This window comes from Rana temporaria, chromosome 1 (assembly GCF_905171775.1).
Source record: "Rana temporaria chromosome 1, aRanTem1.1, whole genome shotgun sequence".
In the NCBI taxonomy this organism is placed as follows: Eukaryota; Metazoa; Chordata; class Amphibia; order Anura; family Ranidae; genus Rana; species Rana temporaria.
The window spans coordinates 234,804,356-234,824,138 of NC_053489.1; the positions used below are offsets into that span (position 1 = coordinate 234,804,356).

A 19,783-nucleotide genomic window follows, 5' to 3' on the forward strand; every position below is an offset into this window, starting at 1 on the left:
CGCATTTTCACGCTAACAACACTGCTGCCAGCCTATTCAAAAGAGCAGCGCGGGGAAACTGAGGAACATCGTAGAACGTGTGGACTCTGTGGAGAGCGGCACCGGCGGGATAGCACACAGCAGCAGATGTAGTGGACACACTGCAGACGCACCCCCACTGTGACGGAGTGGACTGAGTGAAGGCAGACGGAGACCGACCAGTGCGCCTGCCTGCCTGCTCTGCCCGCCCGACTGACTGACTGTAGCAGTCGGCCAGCCGCCATGCTGGTGCCCGGACCTGGAGTGGACCCTGGTCTCCACTCTCTTCGTTGGAGTAGGACTCCTCGCGACGCCTGCTGCCTGCCCTCAGTGCCACTGCCCTGGCCTTGTCTGGTGAGTCCTCCTCAGTCCAGCAGCAGAGTGTGAAGTGCTATCCTACCTAGACATCATCAGTATGCTGTGTCCTCCTTCTGTGCCCCTTTCACCTCTCCACAGGTCAGATCTGTGGAGAGGTGAAAGGGGCACAGGAGGAAGACACAGCATACTGATGATGTGAAGAAGTGATATGATAATTTATTTGCAGCCTCTGTGCCATGTCCCCAGCCTCTGTCCCCCTCCTGTGTCATGTCCCCAGCGTCTGTCCCCCTCCTGTGTCATGTCCCCAGCGTCTGTCCCCCTCCTGTGCCATGTCCCCAGCGTCTGTCCCCCTCCTGTGTCATGTCCCCAGCGTCTGTCCCCCTCCTGTGTCATGTCCCCAGCGTCTGTCCCCCTCCTGTGTCATGTCCCCAGCGTCTGTCCCCCTCCTGTGTCATGTCCCCAGCGTCTGTCCCCCTCCTGTGTCATGTCCCCAGCGTCTGTCCCCCTCCTGTGTCATGTCCCCAGCCTCTGTCCCCCTCCTGTGTCATGTCCCCAGCCTCTGTCCCCCTCCTGTGTCATGTCCCCAGCCTCTGTCCCCCTCCTGTGTCATGTCCCCAGCCTCTGTCCCCCTCCTGTGTCATGTCCCCAGCCTCTGTCCCCCTCCTGTGTCATGTCCCCAGCCTCTGTCCCCCTCCTGTGTCATGTCCCCAGCCTCTGTCCCCCTCCTGTGTCATGTCCCCAGCCTCTGTCCCCCTCCTGTGTCATGTCCCCAGCCTCTGTCCCCCTCCTGTGTCATGTCCCCAGCCTCTGTCCCCCTCCTGTGTCATGTCCCCAGCCCTCTGTCCCCCTCCTGTGTCATGTCCCCAGCCTCTGTCCCCCTCCTGTGTCATGTCCCCAGCCTCTGTCCCCCTCCTGTGTCATGTCCCCAGCCTCTGTCCCCCTCCTGTGTCATGTCCCCAGCCTCTGTCCCCCTCCTGTGTCATGTCCCCAGCCTCTGTCCCCCTCCTGTGCCATGTCCCCAGCCTCTGTCCCCCTCCTGTGCCATGTCTATAACAAGTACTCGTACCAGTTGTCCAACAATGATATTTACTGCTTTTTATAAAGAAATACAATTGATTGTATGCAGTATTGAGTTTAGCCTTTTGGCCCGGCCCTCCAAAATATTTTTAGTTTCTCATGTGGCCCCATCGAAAAAATAATTGCCCACCCCTGCCTTACACTGACCTTGTTAGTAGAACGTTAGTTTTATGAATGCCCTTAAGCATGTGCATGCTTGTAAGAACAGAAGGCACAGACTACAGAAGAACTCCCAGATATCTGGTAGAAAATTAGAACAATGATTAACTTTTAATAGAAATTTTAAAGATCTTCTCCAAGTACTATTATGTGTAAAATGATCAAATGCCTTAAAGGGTCACTAAAGGAAAAAAATAGTTTTGCTGAAATGACTGTTTACAGGGTATAGAGACATAAAAGTTAACTGATTCCTTTTAAAAATGATTAAAAATAGATTAAATTCAATCATATAATGTGCCTCTAGTTTCACTTTCGGTTTTAAACTGGTTTCATGTTTCTGTGAAGTAAAGAGACCCACAGAACAAAAACAAACAAACAAATCCAGGGCAGTGTTTTGTTTTTAACCAGTTAAGCCCCGGACCAATATGCAGCCTAAAGACCCAAGGTGTTTTTACAGTTCGGGACTGCGTCGCTTTAACAGACAATTGCGCGGTCGTGCGACGTGGCTCCCAAACAAAATTGGCGTCCTTTTTCCCCCCACAAATAGAGCTTTCTTTTGGTGGTATTTGATCACATCTGCGGTTTTTAGTTTTTGCGCTATAAACAAAAATAGAGCGACAATTTTGAAAAAAATGCTATATTTTTTACTTTTTGCTGTAATAAATATCCCCCAAAAACATATATAAAAACTTTTTTTTTCCTCAGTTTAGGCCGATACGTATTCTTCTACCTATTTTTAGTAAAAAAAATCGCAATAAGCGTTTATCGATTGGTTTGCGCAAAATTTATAGTGTTTACAAAATAGGGGATAGTTTTATTGCATTTTTATTAATTTTTTTTTTTTTACTACTAATGGCGGCGATCAGCAATTTTTTTCGTGACTGCGACATTATGGCGGACACTTCGGACAATTTTTACACATTTTTGGGATTTTTGTCATTTTCACAGCAAAAAATGCATTTAAATTGCATTGTTTATTGTGAAAATGACAGTTGCAGTTTGGGAGTTAACCACAGGGGGCGCTGTAAGAGTTAGTGTACACCTAGTGTGTGTTTACAACTGTAGGGGGGTGTGGCTGTAGGAATGACGTCATCGATCGTGTCTTCCCTATAAAGGGAATGACGCGATCGATGCGCCGCCATAGTGAAGGACGGGGAAGCCGTGTTTACATACGGCTCTCCCCGTTCTTCAGCTCCGGGGAGCGATCGCGACGGAGCGGCTATAAACAAATAGCCGCGCCGTGGTCCCGGATCGCTCCCCGAGCGGACCCGACCTCCGCATGTAGAGGGGGGGGTCCCGATCGGACCCCCCACCCGCTAATAGGCGAGGACGTACGTGTACGCCCATGTGCCTGTACGTGCCATATTGTGGACGTATATGTACATGCGGGGGTCGGGAACTGGTTAAAATGAATCTGATTGGTTCTGGGAAGTTTTAGACACACAGTAATGACAGCTTAGACCACCGTGAAAATCCCCCAGTACGATGGTTATAAGGAGCCAGACAACCAGGAAGTGTGGAGATCACAGCAGAATTACAGCAACTTCAAAGCAAAAACGAACAATAAGGACATGAAACCAGTACTGCAGTAAGGTGAAGGAAGCTATTTAGCTAAAAAAAAAAAATTTCCTTTAGTGAGCCTTTAACCCTGAAGGCATTTTAGAAAAACTATAATAAGACCTATTGAGATGGTAAAAAATTAGGCCGCGTACACACGATAGGATAGCCAGAGGACAACGGTCTGAAGGACCGTTGTCTTAGGTTAACCGATGAAGCTGACTGATGGTCCGTCACGCCTACACACCATAGGTTAAATAACCGATCGTGTCAGAAGGCGGTGACGTAAAACACAACCACGTGCTGAAAAAAACAAAGTTCAATGCTTCCAAGCATGCGTCGACTTGATTCTGAGCATGCGCAGGTTTTTAACCGATGCTTTTGCATACTAACGATCGGTTTTGACCCATCGGTTAGGCGTCCATCGGTTAAATTTTAAAGCAAGTTCCTATTTTTTAAACCGAAGCTTAAATAACCTATGGGTACCACACACGATCGGTTTTGACCGATGAAAACGGTCCTTCAGACCGTTGTCCTCTGGCTATCCTATCGGGTGTACGAGGCCTTAGAGTTCCTGTCAGTCTGATGTTCTCATTATGGCACATAGGGGCAAGGCCAGGATAAGAGGTGGACGGGAGGGACAGTTGCATTGGGCGCAATGGTTTACTGTACATATTGGGGGCACCTTCCTTCTATTTCAAGGTTAACAGAAGTGACCATGGCAGGGATTTTAACAAGAGTGTGCCTTGTGGGTGGTCAAACACAAGGCCCGCGGGCCGAATCTGGCCCTCCAGGCTAAATTTCATGTGGCTCGCGCACCTCTTCTGTAACTGCAGGAGCGCTCCAGCCCTCCTCTGGTCCTACTCCAGACCCCTACTTTCTGATCTCAAGCAATGCATCCATCTTCTTCCCAGCAGCAGCATAAGGTAAGGGGGATGCACTGTGATGTAAGGGAGGGTGGGGGACTCAACTTCTGATGGTGGGGTGGCTCTTGACATCTAATGTAAGGGAAGGGGATGCGCTGGACATTTTATCTTACAGATACAACCGGCCCTTTTGAGGGCAATCATAATGCTGATGCGGCCCACAATAAAAATTGAGTTTGACACCCCTGCCCTAAGCTTTCACATCATGAATTGGTCAGGGGGGGGCGCTTTATGGCATCTTTGCCCTGGGTGCTGGATGACCTTGTCCCAGCTCTGTATAGGGTTTTTCAAATATGCTAAAAACTCTGTGTATTTATGGTGGTCATTGCCACTGCTGATTCAGCTGGGACATCTGCCAGTCAACGGTTACCCGAGCTCATGCTATTTAAAGTAAACCTGCCATGAGTAAAAATAAGGGGGATAGCCATTGCTGGCCCCCTTCTGAAAATGGTAATGGCCTGGCTGCTATGGTGAACCACTGGTTTCGACTTACTTTACTCACAGACACTGGCTCAAAACAATTATTCAGATTAGAAATGATGGAAAACATGTAGAAGTCCTTACCTGGGTGTTAGTTCTGCATCAGTGACTAAAAATATTGAGAGGTTCAGTATGCCAGACAGGAAATTAGCATTTTCATATTCTGAGCAAACAGTGGGAAAAAAAAGAGGTCATTCACCTATGTAGCTATAGAGAAATTAGAAATGAGTTTTCAAAGTACACAAGCACTTAAATGTTTGCTTTCTCTATTATTTTTTATTGCACCAGAATCTTGGCAGCCAGACAGCCTTCTAAGTTTACACAGCAGGTATTTATAAGGGTCTTTCACATCAATAAGCTGAGCTGAACGCATGGCTGCTGGTGTGCCATGGAAGGAGACCATGCCCATGCACCCATTCCCGAGTCTCATCTCATTTTAGTCTCATTGACCATAACACCTTTTTATACGTGGCCTCAGAATCTTTAAGGTGCGTTTTCTTTTTGTTTTTTACAGTAAAGCTTCAAGGTGCGTTTAACCACTTCAATACCGGGCTTTTATACCCACCTCAATACCGGGCCTATTCTGGCACTTCTCTCCTACATGTACAAATCATCATTCTTTTTCTAGAAAATTACGCAGAACCCCCAAACATTATATATGTTTTTTTTAGCAGACACTCTAGGGAATAAAACGACGGTCATTGCAACGTTTTATCTTGCACGGTATTTGCGCAATAATTTTTCAAACGCCTTTTTTTGGGGAAAAAACTGTTTCATGAATTAAAAAAATAGCAAAACAGTAAAGTTAGCCCAATTTTTTTGTAAAATATGAAAGATTATGTTACACCGAGTAAATGGATACCTAACATGTCACGCTTTAAAATTGCACACACTCATGGAATAGCGCCAAACTTCGGTACTTAAAAATCTCCATAGGCAACGCTTTGAATTTTTTTACAGGTTACCAGTTTAGAGTTACAGAGGAGGTCTAGTACTAGAATTGTTGCTGGTACGCTAACGCACGCGGAGATACCTCGCATATGTGATTTAAACGGCGTTTACATATGTCGGCGGGACTTACGTGTGCGTTCGCTTCTGCGCGCGAGCTACCGGGGACAGGGGCGTTTCAATTTTTTTTTTTTACTTATTTATTTATGTTTTAACACTTTTTTATTCCTATCCACTTTTTATTCCTATTACAAGGAATGTAAACATCCCTTGTAATAGGAAATGTGTGTGACAGGTCCTCTTGATGGAGAGATGCGGGGTCAATAAGACCCTGCATCTCTCCTCCAGGCTGGAAAGCATGAGATCGGTGAAAAAAATTCACTGATCGCATGATCAGTGTTGCTCACTAACCGCAATCGCGGCTTTGTTTACTTACGGGTACCCGGGCGTGACGTCATCACATCGCGCCCGGGTCTTCCAACGGTCATAGAGATGACTGGTGACCATCTGGTCACCAGTCATCTCTATGCTTCCTGCCTGCGCTGGACGATTCCTTCTCCGGGCCCCCGATAGCACGGGAGAGCCCGGAGAAGCACCGGATGGCAGTGGGAGGGGATGTCCCCTCCCGCCGCCTATAAGAACGATCAAGCGGCGGAACCGCCGCTATGATTATTCTTGTGGTGCGCAGGATCGCCAGCTGAAGACATGGATATCTGAATGATGCCTCTAGCTGCAGGCATCATTCAGATATCACCCGGCAAAGCCCAGGACGTCATATGACGTCCACCCAGGATGGGAGATCCCATCTGTGGACGTCATATGACGATAGGCCAGTATTGAAGTGGTTATGGTGGTCAGATGAGACTAAAATTGAAATATTTGGCCTCAACACCAAATGATATGTCTGGAGGAAATCCAATACAGCTCACCATCCAAATAACACCATTCCTACAATAACGCAAGGAGGTGGTAATATCCTGTTATGGGGGTGTTTCTCTGGTACAAGGACTGGGGCACTTGTCATGGATAGGGCAAAATATCATCAAATTCTTGATGAAAATCTGCTGCTCTCTGCCAGAAAGTTGTCAAAGGGAAGAAGGTTTACCTTCCAATGTGACAATGACCTAAGGCACACAGAAAATATGACCTCACAGGGGTTGAAGGAGAGAAAGGTGAATGTCCTTGCATGGCCTAGTCAGAGCCCAGACTTAAACCCCATTGAAAATCTGTGGAATGATTTGAAGACTGCAGTCCACAAAGGTCACCATTAAATTTAACTGAACAGTTCTGCAAAGAAGAGTGGGCAAATATTGCAAAGTCTAGATGTGCAAAGTTAGTAGAGACATATCCCAAGACTAAAATATGTAATTAAAGAAAAATACTGACATAAGGGGGGTGATCCTTTTTCCAACTCTGTGATTCTGCTTTTGATTTTAGATTTTTTTCTCTATCTATATCTTTCACTTGGATGTTAAAACAGCTTCTTTTATACAGTGGGGAAATAATTATTTGATCCCCTGTAGATATTGTAAGTTTGCACACTTACAAAGAAATAAAGGGTCTATATTTTTTATCATGGGTATATTTTAAATGATGGAGGCAGAATATCTACCAAAGATCCAGAAAAAAAACACAGAAGTCAAATGCTATAAATTTAAGTTTCAGTTCAGTGAGTAAAATAAGTATTTGATCCCCAAGCAAAACATGACTTGGTACTTGGTGGAGAAACCCTTGTTGGCCAACACAGAGGTAAAACGTTTCTTGTAGTTGGTTACCAGGTTTGCACACATCTCAGGAGGGATTTTGGTCCACTCTTCTTTATAGATCTTCTCTAAATCCTTAAAGTGGATGTAAACCCTCTCCAATACCCAATGATGAAACACATATCCCTACATAAGTTTGCCATGTATATCTGCTGTCTTCAGCTTTCTATATTCTTTAGAAAGTTAACATCATGTTAGAATTTTTAATTCCTCTTTCAGCAGTGGGAGGGGAGTCTGGGCTTACACTGTGTGACAGATGATTGGAGGTAAGGCACCCCCCTCACATAGGCAGAGGAAGAAATAAACAAGCAGAGCTGTGCTGTGAATAGACAAGCTCTTTTCTAATATATTTATAGAAACCTCCCCGTCACAAATTTTCTGTTCAAATATTTGATTGGTAACAAATCAAAGAATAACAAACAGTGGCCCAGATTCAGTAAGCAATTGTGCCTGCGTAACCATAGGTTACGCAGCGCAATTGCTTACTTGCTCCGGCGTTACAAATGCTCCTGATTCAGGAACATCGTAACGCCGACTGCAGCCTAAAATCTGCGTGGCATAAGGCTCTTATGCCACGCTGATTTTAGGCTGCATTCTTGCGTTGACCGCTAGGGGGCGCTCACATTGTGATCAGCGTATAGTATGCAAATTGCATACTAACACCGATTCACAAAGTTGCGCGGGCCCTGCGTACGCAAGGTACGGAGTTTCCGTACGGCGTCTTTAGCGTAAGGCTGCCCCTTCTAATAGTAGGGGCAGCCAATGCTAAAGTATACCCGCCCTTCCCGTGTCGCGACGTTCAAATTTTACGTCGTTTGCGTAAGTGATTTGTGAATGGCGCTGGACGCCATTCACGTTCACTTTGAAGCAAATGACGTCCCGACGGAGCATGCGCTTGACGCTCGGCGCGGGAGCGCGCCTAATTTAAATGATTCCTGCCCCCGGCGGGATCATTTACATTGCGCGCGCTTACACCGGGCAATTTTGCCGGCGCGCCCTCGCAATTTACGGAGCTACTGCTCTGTGAATCGAGGGCAGCGGCGCAAATTTGCGGGGGCGCAGGGCAAAATCGTTGCCCTGTGCCTCCGCAAAAAAAGAGCAAATCTCTTTGAATCTGGGCCAGTGTTCATTTGGTTTGACAAGACTAATATAATGTATACAAAAAATAAGGGATACAAAAGGAGCATTATTGGTATCGGGGGGTACAAGTGATTTAGAATGCTATTGTGAGTATAGGCTTCGGGAGGGGGAAAAATTCTTTGGTAACCTAGAAGTAGGCATAAACAAGAATAAACAAAGGGGAGGGAGAAGATATACCAGTACAACACGCTACCTATGGTTTACAAGAGAAAATAGGTGTAAAGGGAGAAGTAAACAGGAAAGAGAGAAAGAAGAAGAGGGGAGAGTGCTGCAAGACAGAGAGAGGTCGGGAGTACTGTATAGGCCCGGGTCACAGAACGTTACTTATATTAAGGGGAGAGGTAGAGAGGAGTCAAGGCTCTAGGAGGGGTTCGTCAAAATTCAGAGGTAGGAATTGGTCCAAAATTATCAGCTGCTTTTATGAATGAAGCAGCAGAAAGACACAGGACTTAGGACTTTGGAGAGAGACAAGTAAACACTACAGATATATGTGCCCAGGTCAAATTCCATGAATCGGGTTTACATCCACTTTAAGGTTTCTTGGCTGTCGCTTGGCAACTCAAAGTTTAAGCTCCCGCCATACATTTTCTATATGATTAAGGAGACTGGCTACGCCACTCCATGACCTTAATGTGCTTCTTCTTGAGCCACTCCTTTTGTTGCCTTGGCGGTATGCTTTGGGTCATTGTCATGCTGGAAGACCCATCCATGACCTATCTTCAGTGCTCTGGCTGAGGGAAGAAGGTTCTCATCCAAGTCTTTACAATATATGGCCACGTCCATAGGCCCCTCAATGCAGCAAAGTCAGTCTGTACCTTTAGCAGAGAAATGGCCCCAAAGCATGTTCATTGGCATGAGCCTTCTTGAGGAGGGGGACTTGCTGTGTTTGGAGGAGGAAAAATGCTGACTGTGACTTTCAGCATGACAATGACCCAATGAATCCTATAGAAAATGTATGGAGGGAGCTGAAACTTTGAGTTGCCAAGTGACAGTCAAGAAACCTTAAAGTGGATGTAAACCACAATGTACAGTATAATATTTCCTATCATCTGTGCCCAGTCTTACCACACAGTTAATCCAGCTCTGAGCAATCCTCCTTCATCAGTGAAATAAAACGGACTTGCAGAGAAAAACCTTAGTCCGTTCCGCCCCCTTGCTGTGAGTGACAGGTTATTTACATATCTCATGCACTAGCCTGGACACAGGCATTAATTTTTAATTCCCACCCCCGCTCCTTTTCTGAAGTTATATGGTTACTTTTCTGGATTTTGACTGGATGTTAATGATCATAGCAGAATTTAGTGTAAGGAATACACAGGAAAAAATGCATGTTGACAAGGGGAGTGAGGAGGTGGGCGGGGAGTCTACTGACATCGCGATTCCACCCACCGAGCTCCAAAAAACAGATCCACCCACAGAATCTGCAGTTTTTCAGTTCTTATAACAGACAGATGGGAAACATTGCACAAGTAAGGATACATGCAGGAGGCATGTATATCCTTATAGATCAGCACTATGGCAGTAGATTAGAAAGGAGGAGAGAGGCTTTACATCCACTTTAAGAATTTAGAGAAGCTCTGTAAAGAAGAGTGGACCAAAATCCGTCCTGAGATGTGTGCAAACCTAGTCACCAACTACAAGAAACGTCTTACCTCTGTGCTTGCCAACAAGGGTTTCTCCACCAAGTACTAAGTCATGTTTTTCTTGGGGATCAAATACGTTTTTTACTCACTGAACTGCAATTTAATGTATAGCATTTGTTTTATGGTTTATATTCTGGATTTTTGGTTGAAATTCTGTCTCTATCATTCTAAATACACCTATGATATAAAATGATAGACCCTTCATTTCTTTGTAAGGGGACAAACTTACAAAATCTGCAGCGGATCCAATAATTCTTTCCCCCACTGTTTATCTGTGTACCGTATTTATCTGCGTATACCGCGCACTATTTTGCCCTGAAAATCAGGGCAAAATCGTGGGTGCGCGATATACGCCGATACCCGCTTTCCCGCGCCGAGTTTGAATAGCGCGAGCATTGCCGACTATACGCGAGTGTACTGCGCTCGGTATATGCCGGCGCAGTATTCAAACTCGGCGCGGGAAAGCGGGAAACGAGCGAGGAGGACGCCGCAGAAGGACCCCAGACCCGACGAAGAGGACACCCGAAGCCGCAGACGGACGCCGGACCCGACGAGGTCGCCGATGGACGCCGTGCAAGACACCAAACTGGAAGTACAAAAATCTTTTTTTCACAGGAATTTCTGGGCAAATTTAGGGGTGCGCGCTATACGCGGGAGCGCGCTATACCCCAATAAATACGGTACTTAACCACTTTCATACCAGGCACTTACGCACCTTCCCGCCCAAGCCAATTTTCAGCTTTCAGCGCTGTCGCACTTTGAATGGCAATTGCGCGGTCATGCTACACTGTACCCAAACAAAATTGGCGTCCTTTTTTCCCCACAAATAGAGCTTTCTTTTGGTGGTATTTGGTGGTGCGATTTTTTTTTTTTTTTTTTTTTGCGCAACAACTAAAAAAAAGTTTTTTTATTTTTTTCTGTAAATTTTTTTTGTAAATACGTACGTTTTCTCTTTCAATTACGGGCAACGATGAGATGGCACTGATGGACAACGATGAGGTAGTACTGATGGGCACCGATGAGGTGGCACTGATTGGCGGCGCTGGTATGCGGCACTAATGGGCACTCATAGGTGGCACTGATGGGCACTCATAGGCGGCACTCATGGGCGGAACTGATGGGCGCTCATGGGCGGCACTGGGCATTCATGGGCGGCACTTATGGGTGGCACTGATGGGTACTTATGGGTGGCACAGATGGGCACGGATGGGCACTGTGGGGTGGAACTGATGGACACTGTGGGGTGGCACTGATGTATCCATGTTGCCAGTCAGTGCCCATTTGTGGGCACTGATTGGCATCTTTTTTTACTGACTTTTTTTTTTTTATTGCCCACTTTTTTTTTTTTTGCCCTTCCCTGGTGGTCCATTGTGGGCTTCCCTGGTGGTCCAGTGTGGCGATCCGAGGGGGGGCTGCGCTGATAAACAATAAGCGCAAACCCCCCCTGTCAAAAGAGCCATCAACGGCTTTTCCTGTTTACATCGTGATCAGCCGTGATTGGACTCTTTACCGAGATTGGAGATGCAGGGTGTCAGGCTGATACCCTGCATCACCGATCGCCGGGCGCGCGCGGCATGAAATCCTGCAGGACGTCTATAGACGTCCAGTCAGGATTTCAGAACCACTTCCCGGATGTCAATCTCCTATTGACCGGGCGGGGGGGGGGTTAAAGGAGTGATAAATGTCTGCAAGGTAGACAGACAGAATAGTGTAATGATTCTGTTAAAAAACAAGTAAATACCTATTAAATTCCTTCATCTATATCACCTCCGGCATTCTAGTTTCTGTTCTCTCATTCACTTCCTGGTTTGCGGCGCTCGTTCATGTAAGAACTACATTTCCCAGTATGCATTGTGGCACGCCCAGTAATTCACACCTCCTTGGAGTCTCTAACACGTAGAGAGCGTCCTGCCGCATAGATGTAGTTCCCAGGAGGGGGTGAGCACGTTACTGACCACCGCAGTAAAGCCTCCCATCACGGTGGTCAGTAAAATCAGACAAGCAGGAAGTGAACAGAACAGAGAAGAAATAGAGCGACTTCTGAGCAAAAACGAACAATGAGGAAGTGAAAAGAGGAATGTCTGCAGGTAAAGGATGCTTATTATGAAAAAAAAAAATTTCTTTACAACCCCTTCAAATTACAATTAAAGCCCAAACTTTTCTTTGCTTTCTTTTTGGATCGAGAGGGTAGATTTAGTCACGCATCTAAATCTCTCTTACCTCTGAAGCCCAATCTGTGTTTGAATCACGCTTCAGAGGCTACTGATAAATGGCGAGGAAGCAATGCGACGCTTCCTCACCGCCTGTTTTAACCCCATTTTTTGCTGATAAATGCACTACACCCGTGTTTGCTACACTTCCCCATTTGCTTGACTGTGTAGCAATTGGCAGGCTTGCTGCCTACTGATCGCTACATGCCGGGTGAACTGCAAACATGTAAACATCCCTGTCTGCTGCCTTTTGCAGCTTAACCACTTGCCTACTGGCCACTTTCACCCCCTTCCTGCCTAGGCCAATTTTGCACTTTGAATGACAATAACACGGTCATGCAGCGCTGTACTCATATGACATTTTTTTTTCACACAAATAGTGAATTCTTTTAGTGCCATATAATCTCTGCTGGGTTTTTTTTTTGCTAAACAAATAAGAATGACTAAAAATTGTGGAGAAAAAAAATGTTTTTCTGTTATAAAATTTTGAAAATAAGTAATTTTTCTCCTTCACTGATGTGCGCTGATGAGGCTGCACTGATGGGCACTAATAGGCAGCACTGATGGACAACACTGATGGGTACTAATAGGCACTGTTGGGGCTGCACTGATGATGAGTGCCCTGATTATCATTGTAGATATCCCCTGTCACACAATAATGGCGGCGATCAGCAATTTTTTTTTTTTGTGACTGTGACATTATGGCAGGCACATCGGACACTTTTGACACATTTTTGGGACCATTGTCATTTTCAAAGCGAAAAGTGCTATAAAAATGCACCGGTTACTGTGAAAATGACAATGGAAGTGAAGGGGTTAACCACTAGGGGGCGCTAAGGGGTCAAGTGTGCCCTAAGGGAGTGATTCTTACTTTAGGGGGGCGTGGCTGTAGGTGTGATGTCACTGATCGTCGTTCACTTTAACAGGGAACAGACGATCAGTGACACTGCCACAGAGAAGAACAGGGAAGGTGTGTTTACACACACCTCACCCCGTTTTTCAGCTCCTGTGACCCAATCGCGGGCACCGGCGGCGATCGGGTCCACGGGTCCCGCGGGCGCAGTCGCGGAGCTTCGGACTGGGTCGCGTGCGACCCACGGCTGGGCTCTGAAAGGTAACGTACAGGTACGTACCTGTGCCCAGTTGTGCCATTCTGCCGACGTATATCGACGTTAGACGGTCCTTAGGTGGTTAAGACCCCTTTCACACAGAAGCGCTTTGTAGGCGCTATAATGCTAAAAATTGCGCCTGCAAAGCGCCCTGAAAGAGCCGCTGCTGTCTCTCCAGTGAGCAAGCCCCAAGGGCTTTCACACTGGAGCGGTGTGCTAGCAGGACGGTAACAAAAAAGTCCTGCTAGCAGCATCTTTGGAGCGGTGAAGGAGCGGTGTGTATAACGCTCCTCCACCGCTAAATAGAGGAAAGGCTCAGATGAAACCAAAAGAGCCTTCTCACTGGATCCAAACCACGGGTGCCGGCAATGCAATGATGATGCAAAATATAGAGGAAAACAATGGTCAGGAGCGGTGGAGGAGCAAAATATAGAGGAAAACTTGGACAGCCGCACTCCAAAAAACTTTCCTTTTATTAAAACTGGTCACAAAGTACATGCCACAGGAAAAAATAGAAAAGAACTGACGCGTTTCACACTGTCTCCCAGTGCTTATTCATAGCTATGAATAAGCACTGGGAGACAGTGTGAAACGCGTCAGATTCTTTTCTATTTTTTGCTGTGGCATTACTTTTTGTGACCAGTTTTAATAAAAGGAACGTTTTTTGGAGTGCGGCTGTCCAAGTTTTCCTCTATATTTTGCTCCTCTACCGCTCCTGACCATTGTTTTCCTCTATATTTTGCTCCTCCACCGCTCCTGACCATTGTTTTCCTCTATATTTTGCTCCTCCACCGCTCCTGACCATTGAAATGAGTGGGCACCGTGTGTCTATTGTCTTGTATCGTTATTTAGATGTATCTTATGATTATGTCTGTCTTTTTGATACTATGTTAATAAATTTATATATTTTTAATATAATTACTCTTTGTAATATAGTACCGATATAGTCCTCTTGCCCCCCACTCTTTGGTCTTTTGGGTCTCTGGGGTCCCTTAAGTCCTAACTTTATTCTAATTGACTTTTAGGATGATGGTACTACTATTTCTATACACTATATACAAAGAGGTTTCTATTTAAATCACACTGCTAAAGCAACACTTCAGTGGTTTAAGGAGAAAAATGTAAATGTCAAAGCCCAGACCTCAATCCAATAGAAAATCTGTGGTCAGACTTAAAGATTGCTGTTCATAAGTGCAAACCATCCAACTTGAAGGAGCTGGAGCAGTTTTGCAAGGAGGAATGGGCAAAAATCCCAGTGGTAAGATGTGGCAAGTTCAGAGACTCATCCAAAGCTGTGATAGCCACAAAAGGTGGCTCTACAAAGTATTGACTTTAGGGGGGTGAATAGTTATGCACATTGACTTTTTCTGTTATTTTTTCCTATTTGTTGTTTGCTTCACAATAAAAAATCTTCAAAGTTGTGGGCCTGTTCTGTAAATGAAATGATGCAAATCCTCAAACAATCCATGTTAATTCTAGGTTGTGAGGCAACAAAACATGAAAAATGCCAAGGGGGTGAATACTTTTGCAAGGCACTGTATAGACATGTATTTGTAGCCTAGGTTCACACTGCTGCGAATTCAAAATCGCGGTAAAATGCGCGATTTTACCGCGATTTTGCCGTGATTTCGGCCGCAATTTAATGTAAATCGCGGCCCGAAATCGCAAAAAGTAGTACAGGAACTACTTTTTGAAATCGCAGATGCGGCGTCGCACTGATTAGGACAGTGCCATTGCTGACAATTGCCGCCGATTTGAGATGCGATTTGACATGTCAAATCGCATCTCAAATCGTTCCAAATCGTACCCAGTGTGAACCAGGGCGTAATGTTTCACATAACTATTCCTGAAAAAGGGGCCAGTCGGAAGTGATCTAGCAGGAATTTTCTGGCTAAAGTTCCACTTTAAATTTGCCTGGAGTTCAGCTGTAATTTGATTTTCTTTTCTCTAGTAAGTATACAACTTGACAGCATTACTTTTTTATACAATGCCACATTTTCACGACTGCTGCCAAAAGTAACTTGATCTATGAAGTGTTTTTGTCTTGGTTTTGTTGGCCAGTTTCAATAGAAAGGTTGGGCAAGATGCTGGCGGTACAGATTGTGCGCAATGTAAATGTATAAAACAAGTAAGGTAAGGACAGTTTGTTTACTGCAGCCAGCCAGGAACCGTTCACCTCTAGGCTTTGCACTCCCAGCCAAGGTTTCCAAAATACCGGCCCCCCTTACTGAGCAACAGGAATTATGTGTGACAAAGGTCATCCCGACCTGCTGCTGCCTTCTTTCCAGCATTGCCTTTTCTATTATAGGCTAAGCGCTCACTTGAGATCAGACAGAAAACACAGAAACAGACTCAAGTGCATACATACCTTCACTCACTACCAGTCAACCACACACTACACTTTAATGTTTATATATGTCAAGCCAGCATATTGGAACAAAAAATGTGGATAGAGTTATAGAAATAGAAACCCCATCCCGTCTTCCATACTTTGCAAAAAAAACAATTCTCCATCTGTACTTTCAAATAAATCTAAAATGGCATCATTGTGTCATTTTGGACCAGATTCACATAGAAATACGTTACTCCACGGCGGTGTAACGTATCCCATTTACGTCACACCGCCGCAGGTTTACAGCGTAAGTGCCTGATTCTCAAAAATCTTACCTGTAAACTTGCGGCGGTGTAACGTAATTCCGATCGCCGCAAGCCCGCCTAATTCAAATGTGGCGGGCACCATTTAAATTAGGCGCGTTCCCGCGCCGAACGTACTGCGCATGCTCCGTCGGGTAAATTACCCGACGTGCATTGCGCTAAATGACGTCGCATGGACGTCATTTCTTTAGACGTTAACGTAAATTGCGTCCAGCGCCATTCACGGACGACTTACGCAAATTACGTTGTTTTTTAAATTTCGACGCGGGAACGACGGCCATACTTAACATGGCTTAGAACAACTAGGGCTCAGCCCTAATTTTACACGGCGTAAATCGACGGAATCGACGGAAAGTTAGATCGACGGGCAGCGCGGACGTTCGGGAATCGCCGTAACTAGTCATTTGCATATTCTACGCCGACCGCAATGGCCTCGCCACCTAGCGGCCGGCCTAGAATTGCATCCTTAAGATCCAACAGTGTAATTCAATTACACCTGTCGGATCTTCTGGCTATCTATGCGTAACTGATTCTATGAATCAGTCGCATAGTTAGGACGGCCGGAACACAGAGATACGACGGCGTATCAGGAGATACGCCGTCGTATCTCTTCTGTGAATCTGGCCCTTTGTTCCTACAAATAACACAAACGAGCCTTAATGCATCCTATGCATTAGGGTGAAAAAACATCCGATAATTACAGACCCCCTAGACCCCGTTTTACTTACCTGAGCCCTCGAAAGTCTGGCGTCGAGAACGCGCTGGATCTCGGCCCCCGGCTTCTCGGCTCTTCATTGGATAGATTGATAGCAGTGCAGCCGTGCTCGCGCTGCTGCCAATCAAATCCAATGATGCGTGCGCCGGGGCCGAGTCCGGCATTCGTGTCTATGGACGCAAATGCTTGACTCGGGAGTGCGCCCCCAAAGTGGTAACCCCCCTTGACAAAGCGCTTCCCAGAGGGGGTTATCTGATTTGGGGAGGCAGGGCCGATCCGCCCTATAGGCTCACTATGCAACCCGCTTGGGGCCCTGCAAAGCTGCGGAGGGCCCCCCAAATTACTATAGGCCCAGCCTGGTGAGAAGTATTATTCGGCCCCTCACCCCGCTTCTCAACTCGCTGCCTGTATGGGAGAAGAGGTAAGAAGACAGCACCCCTGCTTCGCAATTTAATGCAGAACACCCCCTCCCCCCGCTTCTCAACTTTAATGTGACAAGTCATTTTGCTTAGGGCCCGAGGGAGGTCAGGATCGGCACTGCGGGGAGGAGCCGAGATAGCTGCCGAGGGACCCCAGAAGACGAGGATCGGGGCCACTCTGTGCACAGCGATCCAGAGGTAAGTATGACATTTTTGTTATTTTTTACAAACACTTTAAGTGTATGTGAACTTAAAGTGATTGTAAACTCTTATTTTCTTTTCTTTTCTCGATTAAGATAACAAACATGTTATACTTACCTGATCACTCTCTATCCTCCCCTTTTTGGGTCCCTAGATGGCGCTCCTGGTCCTTCCCTCCTTTTGAGTGCCCCCACAGCAAGCAGCTTGCTATGGGGGCACTGAGCCAAGCTGCTGCTCCGTGTATCCAAGTGCATCCATTCAGACATGGAGCTAGCTGTGAAAAATTAAGAAATATCTTGGACAGCCGCACTCCGGAAAAAAATCTCTTAATTGCCTTTATTGGTAAAACAGGATAAAAACACTACAAGCTGCAGCAAAAATAGGACACACGGCTGACGCGTTTCACACTAATACTCAGTGCTTAGTCATAGCTAGAGCTATGACTGAGCTATGACTAAGCACCAAGTATTAGTGTGAAACGCGTCAGCTGAGTGTCCTATTTTTGCTGTGTAGTGTTTTTATCCTGTTTTACCAATAAAGGCAATTAAGAGATTTTTTCGAAGTGCGGCTGTCCAAGATATTTCTTCATTGTCAGCACCCGTGGGTTCTGAGAGGAGGTTAATCAAAAAGCAGACCCACCTGAGGAATTGCTACCCTTCCTTTTGGAGCTAGCTGTGGTTCGGTCCCGCCCCCTCTCTCATTGGTTAAATTACTTTGATTGACAGCAACGGGAGCCAATGGTGCTGCTTAGCCAATTAGGAGGGAGAGTCTTAGATGGACGAGGCACTTGTGGACATCGCTGGATCGAGATGGGGCTCAGGTAAGTATTAGGCCCCGTTCACACCTAGGCGTATATACGCCTGAAGTGTGAACGCCGCTGCCGCTCCGACACGCCAGAGGGATGCTTTAGCATTTCCCTCTATGGAGATGGTTCACATCTCCACGCCGGACGCCTGCCGCCTGAAAAAAGGTCCCGGACCTTTTTTTCAGGCGTCTTTCGGCGTTCGGCTAGGAGATGTGAACCATCTCCATACAGGGGGTCACAGGCTGCATTCACAATCGCGGCGTTTTGACGCCGCGAATCGCGGTACAAAACGCCGCTATTTGCCGCCGCAATTCGCGGGACAAAACGCCGTGATTCAGTACGCTATAGTGTGAATGCAGCCTAAGGGGGACAGAAGGGGGAAGACTTTTTATCTTCAGGCATAGAATGCCTGAACATAAAAAAAAAACACTTCTGTCTTTACAACCACATTTGGTTAGTTAAATATGCTATTGAAAGACTCTTGTGAGCTGATATCTTTCTGTACTCTCTGCTTTTGGACTGTTATTAGTTAGCATTGTCTACTGCTATCTCTGGACTACAAAACGCATCCCCCTGTTATGAGGGACGTGTCATGTAGTCCTAACGAAGCAGTATGTAGTCCTAACACACTCCCTGTCCAAGGTTGACAACACTCTTAGTACGTTTGTCACCCTAGGGCAGTAAGTGAGTAAATGGCAGGCTCACAAGGTTAACATAAAGACAAAGTGTGAAAAAAATAAAACTAATGCAGCCGCCAAATGTATTAAAGACTGGTAATCTGAAATACTATAATTTCTTGTCCTTGGGTTTAGATAGACAGCTGATGTGTGTATACTGCACCCAGTTTGTAATAAGTAGCTTACATTGTATACAGTATTTATCATGAATAATATGATCACTGTGGGAGTTGTATGGCTTGCACAGATCCTACAGAACTGCCATTGTTTTTGTCATAGATGTAAACACTCATCTCAGAGTACAATGGGGTTACAGCTAGCTGTTTCCGTATATAACGTGATATTGTCAGTATAAGACATGCATATTATCCTGCATAACCTAACACAAAGCTCTCATCATGCATTCCAATGGTGAGTCACATGTTTTCTACAGAAAAGTCATATTATAGGTGATGTGGCCTGTCTTATCAGCACTGAATAATAACGCTTGTTTATTATTCTCCAGTGATAAAACACACCCCTTCCCCCTCATTCATACAAACGATGACATCGTACCTGGCCATGCCACTGTTGCTGTTATCTTCTTCTCAATACAGCGAACATTTGCTGCTACTGCTCAGGAAGAATGACAGCAGCATAGCTCCGCCTCACTACATCTCTTACCAATCGGAGCAAAGGGGGGTGGGACGCAAACAGGATGACAGCAGCGTAGCTCCCGCCTCACTACATCTCTTACCAATCGGAGCAAAGGGGGAGGAGGAAAAGCAGACAGGATGACAGAAACATAGCTCCGCCTCACTAAAACTCTCACCAATCGGAGCAAAGGGGGAGGAGGAAAAGTAGACAGGATGACAACACCATAGCTCCCGCCTCACTACATCTCTCACCAATCGGAGCAAAGGGGGAGGAGGAAAAGTAGACAGGATGACAACACCATAGCTCCCGCCTCACTACATCTCTCAC

General features: G+C 46.0%; 1 protein-coding gene across 3 annotated transcripts in view; it reads right to left on the reverse strand.

Annotated features, from left to right (window-relative positions):
- The window catches only part of ACACB (acetyl-CoA carboxylase beta), a 185,407-nt gene extending 165,948 nt beyond the window's left edge, over nt 1-19,459 (reverse strand). The window contains exons 1-2 of one of the 3 annotated variants that reach the window (XM_040351864.1): nt 19,376-19,447; nt 4,620-4,698 (exon numbers count right to left, since the gene is read on the reverse strand). The gene's annotated coding sequence lies outside the window, so the exon portion shown is untranslated. Of the gene's footprint in view, nt 1-4,619; nt 4,699-19,375 lie in introns of all 3 variants that reach the window. The other 2 variants (XM_040351869.1, XM_040351868.1) reach the window with 2 other exon arrangements.
- Between the last annotated feature and the right edge of the window lie 324 nt (nt 19,460-19,783).